General features: G+C 38.6%; 1 long non-coding RNA gene across 7 annotated transcripts in view; it reads left to right on the top strand.

Annotated features, from left to right (window-relative positions):
* The first annotated feature begins 447 nt into the window (after positions 1-447).
* Positions 448-11,050, top strand: part of LOC129643556 (uncharacterized) — a 79,719-nt gene continuing 69,116 nt past the window's right edge. For 2 of the 7 annotated variants that reach the window (XR_008710373.1, XR_008710368.1), the window contains exon 1: positions 449-907. This is a non-coding gene — a long non-coding RNA (uncharacterized LOC129643556). Of the gene's footprint in view, positions 908-11,050 lie in introns of all 7 variants that reach the window. The other 5 variants (XR_008710374.1, XR_008710370.1, XR_008710369.1 and 2 more) reach the window with 5 other exon arrangements.

Raw genomic sequence — 11,050 nt, 5'->3', positions numbered from 1 at the left:
TGGTAAAAACATGTTCAGTTTTTCAAGAAATCTACACGTGCCCTCCAAGGTGGTTGTACCATTTTGCATTCCTACCAGCAATTTGTGGAGTTCCTATTGCTCCACATCCTTGCCAACATTTAGTGTTGTCAGTGTTCCAGATTATGGTCATGCTAGTAAGCATATAGTGATATTTCATCATTGTTTTCATTTGCATTTCTCTGATGGTATATGAGGTGGATCATCTTTTCATATGCTTGTTTGGCATGTGAATATTTTCCTGGTCAGGTGTCTGAAGGTCTTTGGCTCATGTTTTAATTGGATTGTTTGTTTTCTTACTGTTTGGAAGTTCTTTTTATATTCTGATCTTTTCCCCTTCAAATTCTGTATATAATTTTTTATTGATAGTCATACATATGTACTGAATAAAAGGAACTGCTGTAGACAGTTCTTTAACAATGTGGTTGTGAGGTGTGGGGGAGGGGATGTATCCTACAGTCCTGTAATAAGGTCTCGGTCATTTAACAGGCATGTTCTTCTGGCCAGAGAACTTCACAGGTCTTTGTCAATTTTTTTTCTTCCCCAGTAGGTGGGACAGGAGTTGGATATTTCCCTTCCCCAACAGGTGAGGCACTGTTAACTAGTTTATCCTGAAAGCAGCTTTGTTAAGAACAGATGATTCCTTTTTCCCTTTCCCTGCAAAGAAGGATGGGATTTTTCTCTGACATTTACTGAGGGAAGCTGGTAGTGCTCCTGGGGGTAAACTTCACAGCCTGTGTCCTTCCCTCACTCCATGACTGGGTCCCTTGGAGTTTTTAACTCTCAAAGTTGTCAGCACTGAGCCTGCAGCAGTTTGTCCATTACAGTCAAGACTCTCCTTCCTGGCACTGGTTCCTGTGGTGGATTCAGCTACTGAGTCTCTGCTCTGGTAAGCTGTGCCTCCCTGTATTCACCTGTCTGTCTCTCTAATTTGGGGGATAGCAATTTGCCCTGGGTCCTTCTCTTCCTTAAGGATCCAGGAATACTTGTTAATTTTTCACTCAGTTTTTATCTGTTGTCAGGACAGAATGACATCTTCTAAGCTTCTTGTATGTGAAACCAGAAACCAGAAGCCTTAGTGTACTTTTTAGTTAACGTTTAGTTAAGGTTTGCTAAACCAGTGTCATTATCCACACTGACCTGGAGTCCACCCAACATCACTAGGGACTCTAAATTCAGCAGGATTGTTCTTTTTTAATTGTCATTAGTGCAAAAAGATAAGCTGAGGCATATTAAAACATGTATGAGTTTATTTAATCAAAAATTGATGTCAATCCAGCAGCATCCAGTCTAGCATATAGAAAGGAGCTCTGAGGACCTGTACAAAAGGAATAACTTTTATAGGCATAAACTAGCAGGAACAAGGAAGTTGTACTAGGCAAAAAGCAGATTGGTTATTGGACAGTTACTTTTCTTTAGAAGATGGCAGGAGTCTGTCATGCTGCTGCTGCTAAGTCACTTCAGTCGTGTCCATCTCTGTGTGACCCCATAGATGGCAGCCCACCAGGCTCCCCCCGTCCCTGGGATTCTCCAGGCAAGAACACTGGAGTGGGCTGCCATTTCCTTCTCCAATGCATGAAAGTGAAAAGTGAAAATGAAGTAGCTCAGTCATGTCCGACCCTCAGCGACCCCATGGACTGCAGCCTTCCAGGCTCCTCCATCTATGGGATTTTCCAGGCAAGAGTACTGGGGTGGGGTGCCATTGCCTTCGCCGCCAGGATGTCTGGCTCTAGCCATTAGGGTATCCTATATAGAGTGTCATGTATCAGCAAATAGTGACAGTTTAACTTCTTCCCATTCAGTTTGTACCTTTTATTTCTTTTTCTTGTCTGTTGCTATGGCTAGGACATCTGATACTGTGTTAAATAGAAATGGTGAGAGGGACATCATTGACTTGTATCTGATTGCAGGAGAAAAACTTCCAGCTTTCCCCTGTTGAGTATGATGTTACTTGTAGGTTTGTCATAAAAGGCTTTTGTTATGTTGAGATACATTCCCTCTATACTCACTTTGAGAGTTTTTATCATGAGTGCATGTTGAATTTTGTCAAATGCTTTTATCTTTCTATTGAGATAATCATGTGTAAAATCATTTTTATACTTTTCCTAATGTGGTGTATCACACTTACTGATTTACAAATATCGAACCATAGCTGCATCCCTAGAATAAATCACACTTGATCATGGTGTATGTATGGTCCCTTATATATTTTTTAATTTGATTGGCTAATTTTTGTTGAGGATTTTGGCCTCTATATTCATCAGGGATTGATTTGTATTTTTTTTGTGTGTATGTGTATTTGTCTAATTTGGTATCAGGATATTGGTGGGCTTACAGGATGATTTTTGGGGGTGTTTCATTCTCCTCAATTTTTTGGAATAGTTTGATAAATATAGGTATTATACAATATTTTTTACCTACTTGTTTTTTTAGATGTTATAGATTTCTGTTCTTATAAGGCTTAAATCTCTTTAAGTAGTAAGGTAGGGAATAAATGGATCATTGATAAATACCTTCATATGAACATTGTTGATTAAAAAAAAAAATGCACAACCTAAAAGTTGAGAGTTAGGTTTTATTTGAGACCCAACTGAGGAAGGACTATAGTCCAGAAAATAGCCTCTCAGATAGCTCTGAGGAACTATTCCAAAGAAATAAAGCAGGAGCCAGGATGTATAGGAGTTTTTCCTAAGGGGGGAAATAAAAGTAATCAAACATCAAATTACAAAAAAATAGACATCTTAAGTTAATGATTTTCATGCTTTTCCATGTATAGGAAGATGCAAGAGTCTGGGTTCATTGAAAGTATTCCCTTGATATACATCTTAGCTATTCATGGCAGGGCGGTATTCTCTTTTTCTCCATCCTGAATTCCCCTGGGGTGTCCCAATGAGGGGCAGCTGCAGCAATGGATGGTTTGATGGGCAACATTTGTTGCTTACTGAAATGGCAAGTGCCATTATTTTGTCCACAGTACCTTCATAAACAAACAACTGAGCAAGCTTGTCCTTCCTTAAACACATGGTTGTTTTCCCACATTTAGTAGAATAAGGTCCCAATACTTTAGATTGATTTCTAGAAGCTGAGTTGAGTTTTCCTTCAGTTTCTTAGGAATTTGCTCACACCAGGCTGGCTTACTCCCTCCAAAGGTCAACCTAATTTTTCAAATAGTTTTGTTCATGCCACCAGCCTTTTTCTGGCTGCTTGGGCTCCTCCACTCCATCATTAAACCATATTCACTTTCTGTGTCCACCTCAAGAGCCTAATTCAGAGAAGGCAATGGCAACCCACTCCAGTACTCTTGCCTGGAAACTCCCATGGACAGAGGAGCCTGGTAGGCTGCAGTCCATGGGGTTGCTAAGAGTTGGACACTACTGAGTGACTTCACTTTCACTTTTCACTTTCATGCATTGAAGAAGGAAATGACAATGCACTCCAGTGTTCTTGCCTGGAGAATCCCAGAGAGAGGGGAGTCTGGTGGGCTGCCATCTATGGGGTTGCACAGAGTTGGACACAACTGAAGTGACTTAGCAACAGCAGCAGCAGCAGCAGCAGCAAGAGCCTAACTACCAGGCCCTCAGTTCTTTGCCCTTTGAACTCAGAGCCTACTCATCTGTACTGTAATTCAACATACCCCAGTTGGTGTCTAACACTTTTTATTCCTTTAATGTTTATGCGCTATATCCTCAACAGTGATGTAAGTTCCTTGGTATCAGGGAGAGTATCTTGTCTGTCTTTGTGTTCCTAGCCTCTCATGGTTTCTGGAGCACAGTAGGGTCTGAATTTGCATTTATTGCCCCCTTTGATTGATCAGAGTGCATAAACTGGTAAAAGAAACTCCTAACGAATTAGAATAGCTTTGGAAAAAAAGGGAAATGGCAGGAGGGCTAGAATTCTTTAGTTTTAACTTCAAGGTTTACTGCTAGCTATAGATAAGCTGCTATTACAGATAAGCCTCTTCAGTCCCAGAACTCTCCTTCTGTGCTGCTCCACTGATGATAACATTGGGAGGGGAGGGGGAAGAGTAAGGGGAAACAGCGAAAGGGGAACTGGGACTTAGCATCTGCCTCCTCCTAGAAGAAGCTTGGCAGAGACTCCTGTAATCCAGCACTGAGTTAAAATGTGAGCCCCTCTGAATGTTTCCCTGACCCCATCATCAGATATGCATCACTGTGGTGGTTCACTCTGGGGACTATTGTTTTCATAGTCTCTCCATTACTGGAACCACTCACACACACATTTTCTTGTTTCCTTTTCTGTTTAGACTTTCCAACTTCTGTGCCACTCCACCCCGCCCCAGTTCTTTTGCTGAATTCCACAAATGAGATCCACTTAGTTCTGCTGGTGGTGTAATTTATTTGAAAAGCAACTTGGCTTAGTTATCTGATGAGGTCTTAAGGAATTATATAATGCAATTTTACAGTAGAATATTGTGTTGTACTAAGAGAGGTCAAGTTTGTACAGATTTGGACATTACCTTGTGAAACTGGGCTGTACAGAGTACAAAACCAGATTATTCAGGCCACAAGTCCCCCCACCCTTTCTTTCTCTTATTAATTATATACTGTCTACACAGCCCAAATTTATCAGTTATTAGCTGCTTCCTGGGATTGGGCTGATTTAATATAGTACCTACTCCAATTGGGTCCTTGGCCTGAACAAGACTTCTGGGCACCCTGGAGTTAAGCTACCAAGGGCTTAATTGCTTCAGCTATCTCTGCTTGTTTGTAATTTGGATTTTGTTTGCTCCTGATCCCTCGGGAGTGTTCTATGCTGTTCAGTTAATTGAAAGTGGCTAAAGCTGAATGAGGCAGCAGCTTTGCAGGTGGCATCTTTGGGATCATTTTGAGAAGACTATTGAAATTCTCTTGCTTAGTATAATAATTATCTCTGATTGAGGCAGGATTTCAGTCTTGAGACTAATAGGAGATTCCAAAGTTTCCCATTGGCTTTAGGGATTAGCAATTCCCAAAGCAATTAGCTTTTCCTACAGGGTGATGCTATGAAACAGTGCATAGGAAAATGTTAAAAAGTGGAGTTGGAATGGCGTGGGAGATTGAGGGCATTACATGACCCAGGGGAGGGGAAGGGTGGAAAAGCAGATATGAAGTAGTTGGAGTGAAAGATAAAGACTGTATAAGATATTGCAATATGGAGAAGAACTAAAAGTGTATATAGGAGAAATTAAAACACAATTCAGAATTTTAAAAATTAAAATGGTAACAGTGTAGAAGAAAATAACAGGTAAAAATGGTACAAGTGTTTTAAAAGAATAATAAAGGGAATATTAGAACTTCTATGGAGAGAGACAGAAAGGGGAAAACTTAAAAAATGAAAAAAAGCAAGATGGTGAATAATTAATTGGACACTGATTGCATCTTTATTTATTTTGATCACTCTATTCAAGTGTGTATGGCTATTATGTGTGTGTTCCTTCTTACCTTCCTAGAAAGCTTTGAGGTTGTACTTCTTATTCTAGTATTCTATATTTGCCTTTTCTAGCCTACAAGCTCTGGACCATATGCACATTATTGGGTACCTTAGAGGTAAAAAATACAAAAAGCCACATAGTCCTTATTGTTTATTGGTTGTTATTGTAATTCAGTGAAGCTACTGGGTTCTACAGCAGATAAGTGAGTTTTTAAAAGTGGTAAAGAAAGGAAGAAGGTAAGTCTTTGACCCTGTTCTATGTCAAGCACCCTGCTGGTTTCTTTTAAATAACACTTAGTGCCAAGACTTGTTGAGAAGCCCTTGTGTGATAGGCATCACACTAATGGATAAGTGTGTGCCTAGATAAAATCTTGACAACCTTGCCATGACCCCATGCTGTGGGTCCCAGTATGTACAATTTATGTCCCTCTTAAAAAAAATATGACTAGACCAAAATGTGTGAAAATGAATATGTGTTTAGAAAATGAAAAAAACACAAACCCTGCAGATTTTAAAAAACTGACAAATATCACAAGTATCTCACATACACAAAATAGCACAAAATCTTAATTAATTACCTGCCTCCCACACCTCTGCAGTAGTTTTAGTTTGGTACAATCAATAAGTATAAAAATGTAAAATTAGTCTGAAATCAAGGAATACACAAATATAAATCAAAGGCATTTAAAAATTATGCCTCCATTATGTATTGAACTACATAATTGTGTAATCAAGTTACTCTTAAACTGAATTCATTGACTTACTGATCAACAGGTATGAGGGTTTTGGTCACTGGAACACTTGTTTCTTCAGGCTATTTTGTGGCCTTACTGGCAATCTTTGCTCACTGATTTGTCTGGACATGCCAGACTACATCAGGGCATGATGCATCGGATGTGCTAAGATACAGCCCAATACCTTGAGATGCATCAACACATAGCTTCACATTCTGGTGTCCTGGCTTCTGGAAGAACAGGTGTGTTCCCTATAAGCAAAATAATTCCGGTAATTCAATTTTATGCACAGTTTTCCTTTAAAAAATTGTGATATGTTGGTAACGGTGTTTGCTGTCTTACTGAGTATATGCCTGACAGGTGGCATTGTTTTGACTAGACTCCATGAAAACTGAATGCACAGCTTTTAATTGTATACCACTGGTGACTGGAAGAAATATCCACAGGCTGCCTCCTGGCTGCACACACTTCAAACCTTCTTTCCCCGTTATCCTGATACTTTGTGTACTGAAACCTGTAGGGCATGTTCATACTATAAACAGGCCCTCTGATACTCACTGCGTGCACCACGCTAAGTGGGTTCATGCATCGAAAGGTACAAGTATTTTGGAATCTGTTCCTAAACCAGAACTTACTGTGAGCCACGTAGTTTGTATCCCACCAAACCCAAATGAGGTAGATTCTCCATTGGAATTCTCTTTTGTAGAGGTCCCCAAATGCTCACAGTCACTCCAGCGCCATCTGCCACAAAAGTCAGACTTTAAATCGTTTTTAAAACACCTTACTTTTCCAAATTTTATATAAACGTAACCACCTGAACATACTTGTAGAACATCTCATAGGGCTTGGTAGGAGCCCCATGTAAATAAAGGTCCCTGAATTCTAAAGTTGCATTCATTTCATGGCAAATCCATCCCTGGTATTAAAAGATTTATTTAAATAATTCAGGAATGGTTTCAATAGAAATCTTGTGACTCAGTTTTTCAATTATATTTCAGCAATCCAATATTACCTTTAACTGTCTTTTCTGTTTTCCCTATGAAATGTTACTTAAATCTTTTATGATACATAGTTTTAACCATATTATGTTATTATTCCACATAGGCTCCTAGAAGACAGTCCCTATTATAAATCTTTCTATCCTCTAATATGCCTAACCTAGCGTTCTGTATAGTCAATAGATATCTAGTGAACTGCTTAGAAACAAATTGAATGGACAGAAAGTTGACACTATGCTTTTCCCCCATTGCTGTTACTTAAATGTGTAACTGTGGATAAGAGAAAATTAAGCACCAAATAGAACCAGGTGAGATGGTCTGAGTATTTAAAATTTCACAGTACAAATGACAGTTAATCTCATGACACTGCTTAGAGTTTCTACCATAGGATTGGTTGAAAATAGACATAACTGCTGGTTTTTGGACTTTGTGGGAACTGTAATAAAAACTAATACATACTGAATGATGATTTTGTGGCTGACACTGCCCTCAGAGCTTTTATAGGCATTAAGTCATTTAGCCATCAAAAGAGCCTTGTCAGGTAGATACTATTATTATATCTATTTTTATTCCAAGGCAACTTAGGCTCTGAGCTTACATAGTAAGTTGGAGAGTCGCTGCTCTGAAACACTTAACTCTGTTGTTTCACAACCAGAACATTTCATGTGAAAATCAAGAAACCAATGGAATTCCCTTGGCTTAGAATCTCTTCTGTTGGCCACCTGGTTGAAGTATTCTCACTGCCTCAGAGGCCCCCAAATATAATCATAGCTTAGTAATCATTCCATAATTTATTTCAAATCCTCACACTGTATACTTTAAATATATGCAACTATATTTTTCAATTATTCCTATATAAAGTTGGGGAAAAATACATAAGAAATTCAGGTTTATCTCCACTCCAACCAAAGCTCCAATAAAGTCATGGTTTAGGAATAAGAAAAGTGGAAACATAAACAACAAGTATAGAAGAAAACATAGAGATATATTTCAGATGCTAGGAAGTAGATGGGCATGAAAAACAAAGGCACAAAAACAATATAAGTGCTATTTAGACTCCCAGACAAATTTTGGAATAGGGGCACCAAATACATTTGAAAATGAGACAGCAGGTGTGATAAAAACAGGAGAAGCACATAGAAATTGACATAAGAATCAGCTGAACAGATCCTTTGCCCTATATTGTACCTGACAATGATAAGTAATGAAGATCAGCTCTTCCAATGAGGTAAATACCTCTGTTGGTAAAGAATCCACCTGCAATGCAGGTGACCCCGTTTCGATTCCTGGGTTGGGAAGATACTCTGGAGAAGGAATAGGCTATCCACTCCAGCATTCTTGGGCTTCTCTGGTGGCTCAGCTGGTAAAGAATCTGCCTGCAATGCAGGAGACCTGGGTTGGGAAGATCCCCTGGAGAAGGGAAAGGCTACCCACTCCAGAATTCTTGCTGGGAGAATTCCATGGGTTATATATTTCATGGGGTTGCAAAGAGTCAGACACAACTGAGTGACTTTCACACACACACACAAAAGGATAAAATGCAAAATTCATCTTCTTAGAGGCATCATTACTACCTCATTCCATATGAGTTACCTATCTTTTCACATGTTTAAGTGACACTTTGTATCCTTTGTGAATTGTTTTTTTGTCTTTTCCCCATTTTCCATCAGATTTGTTTTTTTGGCCCCCAATTTTGTAGAGTTCCTTATGTATTCCTTATAGAGTTTTAATATCCATTTATGATAGATATTGCAAAGCTTTTCTTTCCGACATTGTCACTTGTCTTTAATTTTGCTTATGGTCTTTTGTTATTCAAATACGTTAAACATTTTTTTAAGGTCAAGTTTATCTTTTAAAAACTGCCTCTGGATTTTGAATCCTAAATTATGAAGTCTTTACCTTGTTATTGTTGTTCAGTTGCTAAGTTGTGTCTGACTGTTTGCAACTCTGTGGATTACAGCACATCAGGGTTCCGTGTCCTTCATTATCTTCTGAAGTTTGCTCAAATTCATGTCCATTGAGTTGGTGATGATAACCATTCATCCTCTGCTGCACTCTTCTCATTTTACTTTCAGTCTTGCCCAGCATCAAGGTATTTACCAATGAGTTGGCTCTTCACATCAGGTCACCAAAATATTGGAGCTTCAACTTCATTATCCTTCCAGTGAATATTTAGGGTTGATTCCCTTTGGGATTGACTGGTTGGATCTCCTTGCTGTCCAAGGAACTCTCAAGAGTCTTCTCCAGCACCACAATTTGAAAGCATCAATTCTTTGGCACTGTACCTTCTTTATTTATTGTCCAACTCTCACATCCACACATGATTACTGGAAAAACCATAGCTTTGATTATATGGATCTTTTTTGGTAAAGTGATGCCTCTGCTTTTTAATACGCTATCTAGTTTTGTCATAGCTTTACTTCCAAGGAGCAAGTATCTTTTAATTTCATTGTTGCAGTCTCCGTCAGCAGTGATTTTGGAACCCAAGATTTTGAATCCTAATTATAAAGTCCTTGCCTACACAAACGTTAAATGGAATTCAGCTGTGATGTCTTTTAGTATGCTGCTGCTAAGTCACTTCAGTCATGTCCAACTCTGTGCGACCCCATAGACGGCAGCCTACCAGGCTCCTCTGTCCCTGGGATTCTCCAGGCAAGAACACTGGAGTGGGTTGCCATTTCCTTCTCCAATGCATGAAAGTGAAAAGTGAAAGTGAAGTCGCTCAGTCGTGTCCGACTCTTAGCGACCCCAGGGACTGTAGCCTACAAGGCTCCTCTGTCCATGGGATTTTCCAGGCAAGAGTACTCGAGTGGGGTGCCATTTGCTTCTCTGCCTTTAGTATGACATAGTTTAATTTATTTCATGTAGGTCCTGTCCAGTTGGAGTTTATTCTAATGTATGGTATGAAGTATAGGTATCATTTTGTCTTCTTTCAAACAGTTTGCCATTTGTTCCAGAGCAACTTATTAAGTAATCTACTTTTGTTCTGATGGTTTTAGATGCTATCTTTATGATATCCTAAGTTTTTATATATACTTGAGTTATTTCTGAACTTTCTATACTGTTCCATGTGTATTTATTCATGCATCAGAAACGCATTGTTTTGACTGTACAGATTTTATACTATTTCTCTTAATATCTGATAGGGTAGGTCAGCTCTTGTAGCTTTCTTTTTTATTTTTTTCTATTCTCCCCTGTTTATTGTACCTTGTGATCTTTATCACCAATATAGATTTGACATAACTTGATTAGTGCAGTGAATATAAACAATATAAATATAAAGAATGTCCACTCATAATACATTAGTTTTATCTTCCCTATGGAGAAAGAGACAGAGAATCCCAAAGGCAAGTAATTAGGAACTAATTATTTTTAGGCATGTGAAAAACTAGGGAATGGCCCAGTATGTTCGCCTAGTTTCTACTTTGCCTACCAAGTTACACCTTTTCCCTACCATTTAAGAGTCTGTTTTTTTAATAGAAAAATTGATAGTATGTTACTGTTAAGACAAAAATCATGAAATCTACAAAGAAAAAAAGACAATAAAAACATTTTTGCATCAGAGGATGGAGCAAAATTCCAGCTGATTTGATTGCTGTTACCTGTCAGTTATTTATTTCATCATCATCATTTTCCTCTCTCTGTTGATGTTCCAGTAAAAACTTACTTCTGTCGGCAAGATAGTGACTAAACTTAAAGTCACTATGACTTTAACTAATTTACTTCTGAACTCAGAAGTAACTGAGCTCAAAGTCAAACACTCAATTGTAATGATCACTATTTGCCTCCTAGTTCCTTACCTGCCAGGGTTTGGAAAACATATAAGCCAGTAATTGGGGGATATTATGGCCTCACTTTTCCTGCTTATTC

This window comes from Bubalus kerabau, chromosome 2 (assembly GCF_029407905.1).
Source record: "Bubalus kerabau isolate K-KA32 ecotype Philippines breed swamp buffalo chromosome 2, PCC_UOA_SB_1v2, whole genome shotgun sequence".
NCBI classification, from domain to species: Eukaryota; Metazoa; Chordata; class Mammalia; order Artiodactyla; family Bovidae; genus Bubalus; species Bubalus kerabau.
The sequence above is the reverse complement of the archived record's forward strand: the minus strand, read 5'-3'. Positions and strand labels throughout refer to the sequence as shown.